Source organism: Drosophila elegans, unplaced genomic scaffold (assembly GCF_018152505.1).
Source record: "Drosophila elegans isolate 14027-0461.03 unplaced genomic scaffold, ASM1815250v1 contig_476, whole genome shotgun sequence".
In the NCBI taxonomy this organism is placed as follows: Eukaryota; Metazoa; Arthropoda; class Insecta; order Diptera; family Drosophilidae; genus Drosophila; species Drosophila elegans.
The window spans coordinates 22026275-22032274 of NW_024545863.1; the positions used below are offsets into that span (position 1 = coordinate 22026275).

Below are 6000 nucleotides of genomic sequence, written 5' to 3' on the forward strand. Positions count from 1 at the left end.
CTCCACCTTGGCATCCTTCTTTTTTCCCGCGGCAGTGTGTGAAGTTTTAAGGGGTTCGACCATAAATCGCAACCGCCAGGTGAGCGGTAAGTGGGTGCAAGGGTGCGGGGCTAATGGGTCACTCCATGATGTATCACACAAACAGACACAAATGATATTTATGCTGCCGCAGTTGCTCCAGCTCCTGCTCCTTTGGAGCTTCGGCGGAGGAGCCCGTGAGCCTGCTTATGGGCAGCGCACAGCTCGGTGTAATAAAAACTAAAATCCGCACAACAATATGTGCGAGGATAATGCCATTTCCGTTTTATGGGAAATCCTGTTAGTCCGCCGACCGTGTGTGTGAGCGCTCGAATGTGCGGCTTCCTCAAGGAGCCCCAAATCTGAGCGAACGAGTTACGACTACACCGGGCCAAAAAGCATAAACCCCGGCAAGAGCTATTGCGGTCGCCTTGGCAGTGGTACTGATGTTAAGGCGGCAATGGCAATGGCGATGGCGATGGCATGCGTGCCTGCTGCCAGGCGGGAATGAATGGATCAGGGATCAAATTTTATGGATTGTCCGGGCGCACTATACTATATGCGCACTTCACACACTCGCCTAATAATGAAGTCAGAACTAAGAAATAAATTCCACAAATTGCATTAGTCAAGGAAGTGGGAGTCCTTAAGAATTTAAAGTGCCGAGATTCGATAACAATACTTTGGCATCGGAAATTATTGGAATTGCGATTCGGGCAAGGTTGAGTAAATGATTTTCACCCATGCTTTGCCTTAAATTAATTTATGAACTTGACAATAAATCTTTGATAAGCCTTAGCCCAAAGGCATTTTATGTAAATCAACATTTAGAAATGGCATTATCCAAACAAAACCAAGCTTAAATAATCTGATTTTAAATCGTGTTAGCAGGAGGTGAAAAAAGAAATTGGATGAGAAAATGTTTTAAATGTTTTAAAGTAAGCAACAAGTTTTCTAAATGATCTGAAATGATTATTTCCAATGTAATCTTAGCCCAAACTTCCCTTAAAATGTAAAAAAAACAAAGATAGAACATTTATATAAACTCTTTGGGTTTTAATAACTTATCAAAACTTTAGGAGAATAAAAAACACAATTTACACGCAGGGGACTTCCCCTATCGCGGACTTACAATCAGCTAATCTGTCTTACATATTTGCATATCGCCTCAGCTTCAGCTTGGATTACTATGGTTATTCATTAGCCACATTGCTGGACGCCCAGGGCCGACAACTAGGACGCTTGCTGCGGTTAGCCGCAGGACTTTCGTCTTTTCCCCCTAACCCTCCCTCCACCTGGTCTCTATTACCATGTCTTTTCGAGCCATAACTAGGCAAACCTTTTTTGCGCAGTGTGTGTGCCGAATGGCAGGAAAAACAAACGTCCGACTGTATGAGTGTGTATGTGTATGGAGTAAAAAGCGCAACCGGAGAAGAAACGGATGGACAGCAGGGGAATGGTAGAGGGGGGAGGGAAAACGGAAAGCCCGGGAGTAAGAAAAACCATAACTAAATCCATTGCCATAGGAAAATCCAAAGCAAAGTCTGCGATGCAAATAGTAGAGATTATGGGACTGCAGATGTATGAAGAACGAGAACTAGAACGAGATGGAGCTGGATATGGTAGGTGAAACCCAAGGCGCGGACTTGAGGGGCTTATAAGGGTGTTGCGGGGTAGATGAAGGTCCTCGGCAGAAGGTGTTATGTGTACGTGAGTGTGCGAGTGTGTGGGGCACAATAAATCTTGCAAGGGTGCCGAACGGCCACCAGGCAAGGGGCTTGAGACCTCAGGCTTCTAGACTGGAGCCAGTGGCCTGAGCATTGGCATGGATTTGAGCCGGGACGTTAGTCTCATCCCCCATCCTCCATCTCTCATCCGCCGAACGACCCGTTCCCACACACCGCGCCCCGTCAGTGAAAACCAAAACCAAATAAAACTGACATTATGCGAAAAGCGAAAGCCATAACTAAAAGTTGGATAACGTGGCCATGATGGAGCCGAACTGGAGTGGGCGAGAAATCCGGAACAGAAGCAGCCGTAAAGTTGATACTAAAGCAAAGAGCAGAGCGTGGCAGGCGGCCAAAGCGAAAACAAATCGGAGATGATATTGTCAAGAGTGCTAGACCGGCAAGTACCTCACAAAAAGACAGCCATTGTTGCTAGAATGGTGACCATCTGAATAGAAATGGATTATAAACGAAGGAAAATAAATTTAAAACAATGATCATTAACAAACTTTTTTGTGCCAAGGTTATATTATATACAAATGCAGCAGAGATTTTCTAGAACGTTTAATCTGTTTATTTAATATTGTGACCCTTAAAAAGAGTTTGCGTGCTAAACCTTTATTTTCTACTATTTTTCTACTCTATTATTTTATTATTGAATCATAAATTAAACTTGCTTAATTATTTAAAAATAAAATAAAATATTTTAACACTTTAACTCAAGAATATGTTTAAGCTATATATAAATACATAAATTTTATATTTGGGCTTAAATATTAAAAATTTGAATTTTAAATCCATAATTTAAATAATTGTATCATAAACTTTTGATAAAAAAAGGACTACTCTTGACAAAAATATATAAAACTAAGTCATATCTTTAACAAATCCAAATTAAATCTCTCTACTAATGTAAACAAGCCTCAGCAAATGATTATAATTGCTGCCCAAGAAAAACTTGAGCCACTCCAACAGGTTTCAATTTGTACATCGTAGAAGCTCCTTATTGGATCATTAAATCATGAGAAGTTGACCTAAAAACTGCGACCGCTTGCATGCTTGCATGCTGCTAAGCGAACTCAGTTTGTACTTTAATCGCTCTCAGAGCCCCAGCAGCACCACCCAAAAGGTGAAGGTAGGGCTCCAAGCTCGCGAATCGAAACCACCTCCTAGTGCACCACAATGGATTTGCCACAGCCAACTCCGGCATGAGCTGAATATTCTCCTATTTTACCCTTTTCACTCGGGAGTTTGGGGGTTCGGGGTTCGAGGGGGGCATCGGTGGGGGATAGAGATATCGGGTATGAAAAACAGAAACAGGAAAATAGAAATGATAGCAAAGTTGCTGAGCGAGGGGGTGGAAGGAAGGGTGCAAGGTTTGCTGAAACGGAAATCGACTTTGGTAAGGAGTTTTTCTCGTACCTGTGAATCGGAATCTGAACGCCGGAGCTGCACCAAAGTTATGCAAATGTGAAGTTGTTCGTGCCTGGCTGCTGGCTGCTGGCTCCTGGCTGCTGAATCCTGCGGCAGGATCTGCTGCACCTTCTTCCTTCTGCTCCTGCCCCCTTTTTTGCTACCAATCGAAGGCGGTGTCGCGAGTGCTAATGACGTTTGCTGTGATTGCGCCCAACATGCGAAGCCAAATCTGAGCCACAACTCACAACTGTCATTTTCGCAACGATATTTGTAGTGGGCTACAGCAACAGCTACAGCTACAGATGGGGTAGGGTCTTGAGTGTCTATCTCAGCTGTTCCTCACGGTCCTCGGATGTCTATTTATTTAATTTGCATGCAATTTTCAATTTTTTATGCGGAATACTTGGCATTGACAGCAAACGATGCGCACATTTCGCATCGGCAATGCACAATAGAAATTGAATTGCAAAAATTTGTTTGCCCGTCCAGGGCAGCAGGCAAATGGATTGCGAACACAGTGGAATAGCGGATTTTGAGGGCTTTTCACGTTTTCATGCCAATGTCACAGGGAGTCAGGACGAGCGGGACGAACAGGACGAACAGGATGCCCAGGACGAAGCTCAAGGAGCTGAACGAGTTGAACGAGCTGAAGAAATCGCACAATTTGGCGGCGAAAATGTCAAGTATACGCCGCGTTGCCAGTGCCTTTTCCTTTTCCTATGCCTTTGCCTTTGCCACACTGACTGCAATTACAATGGGCCAACAACAATGCGGATATGCCGGCTGCCTGCCACACACAGACACAACGACACACCGCCACACCGTCACACCGACAGACAAAACGAATTGAAGCCGCAAATACGTACGCTCCGCAGGATCCGCAGAGGAAAAGTCTGAGTCACGAGTCACGAGCGAAGACAGGACAGGCGACAGATCCTGGGGTTGCCCCTGTCGCAAGTGTGCGAATTAAACGCACGCACACACACTGTCGCACAAAAAATCGCGCGAAATGTGCGACAAAACCAAACCAAAACAAAACAACAACGTTCGTTCGTTAGTTCGTTCGTTCGCTTCTAGGCCTCGATTGAAAATGTGTGTAACTCCGCTGCTTGCACCACCGAACGCTCCGAAACTGAATTCGCAACTGAGCCAGGACGACGAAAGGATGCAAGGATGCTGCCATCTGGAGCCGAGGCGCCACAACGAACAGGATGCCGACGATCAGGCTTCGGCTGTTTGGGATGCTTCGGATGATTCGGATGCTGCCGATTCGCAATCTGAGCTTTTGGCGAGAGAGAGAGTTAGTGAGAGGAGCTGGCACTGGCGACGTGTGACTTCGTTAAATTTCTGCGGCGACAGCACACAAAACGGATTCGGAAGCGGAAGTAGCAAGTAAGCGAGCAAGGAGCGCTCTTTGGGTGTATGGGTGTAGGTGTGTGTGTGTGTGCCTCTGTATGTGTGAGTGGGCGGGCTGAGTGGGTGGAGTGGAGTGGCGCTGAAGTGGGCGAAGTAGCGCCAAGTGGCTGGCTAAAGTCGAGTCGCGGAGCACGACCAGAATGGAAGTTTTGTGTTTGTGTTTTGCAATGCCAACTATACACACATGCCCACAGCTCTAAGCAGATATGTATTTATATATATATATATATATATATGTTTTATAACCCATACATACTTATGCCCAGGCATCAATATTCACATTCGCACTTGTGCGAGTATTTTCTGATTTGCTGCAATCGCGTTTGCCAACAACAAACTTGGCTAACAACAACAGCTGCAGGAGTGGGGTATTTTGCAGCGGATGTTTGGTAAATCTTTGGCGCCGGATACCAGCGCTGTCTTCCCCTGAGCCCCGCCTCCCTAGATCTTACCCTCCCCCTACCCTCGCCCCACAAGACACGGTTAGACCCTAACCATATCTTTTCATCTCGGTCTTACACTGAGAAATAATATTCTAATAGAATACTTAATATCTGTACAATTGTTTTGTACTAAAATCAATCAACAAATTAAGGAAATACTTGTGCATGCTAGAATAGCATAGAATAGAAGAATAGAAGCAAACTCATAAATACTTAAAATCGTTTTCTAAGTAATAAATTTTTTTTCTGAAAGGTATTTATTAAGAGCTTTATAAATATGAAAAATTATTTTTGCAGGGATCTTAATTAAACCTTATTTTAAAACCTATTTTAATATGAAATACATAAGTATGAATATATATACATTAGGGACTTTTATTAACCCTAAATGTACAATTAATTGTTACATTTATAGTGAAATATTATGTTACGCCTTGTAAGCCATTTAATTTCTTTCTTTTGAATGAGTTAAAAATTATATTTTTCTCTGTGTTGATAGCCTACACCCATGGCTGTGTATGTGTTGGTATCGATAACTAATAAAAGCATTACATTTATGTTAGAGCCAAACGCTGTAGCCTCCACATTTCCCCCCCTGTTTCGCCCCGAGCAATAATTCAGTTTTCATTTCTCTGTTTTCCTCAGTTTCTCATTTTCATTTTGCAGCCAGTGCATGTGTGCCTTTCCACCCCCTCTCGGTCCCCCTCCCCCCTGTGCCCTTTGCTACAGTCACGGGCAGCTAATTGGAAACACTCGGCAGCTGCGCTTTCTTGGGCAACTTTGCAAATGCGTCTACTTGGAGAGCTGACTGCCGTTGTCTCGTTTAGTTGCCAATTGCTTAGTTGATTTTCATTTTCATTTTCATTGTCTGCCCTTTGGGCCACACTCACCTCACAGGTGGCTGAAGGGGAGCTAAGGAGGGAGTGGAAAAGGCAGGCGGGGGTTGGAAATGCAGGGGTTTTCCGCTGTATTGGGTTGTA

At 44.2% G+C, this 6000-nt stretch overlaps 1 protein-coding gene across 3 annotated transcripts in view; it reads right to left on the reverse strand.

The window, feature by feature from the left end:
• The window catches only part of LOC108147273 (lachesin), a 46945-nt gene extending 42648 nt beyond the window's left edge, over positions 1-4297 (reverse strand). Inside the window, exons 1-2 of one of the 3 annotated variants that reach the window (XM_017273680.2) lie at positions 4028-4297; positions 3168-3457 (exon numbers count right to left, since the gene is read on the reverse strand). The gene's annotated coding sequence lies outside the window, so the exon portion shown is untranslated. Of the gene's footprint in view, positions 1-3167 lie in introns of all 3 variants that reach the window. The other 2 variants (XM_017273679.2, XM_017273678.1) reach the window with 2 other exon arrangements.
• Positions 4298-6000: the final 1703 nt, after the last annotated feature.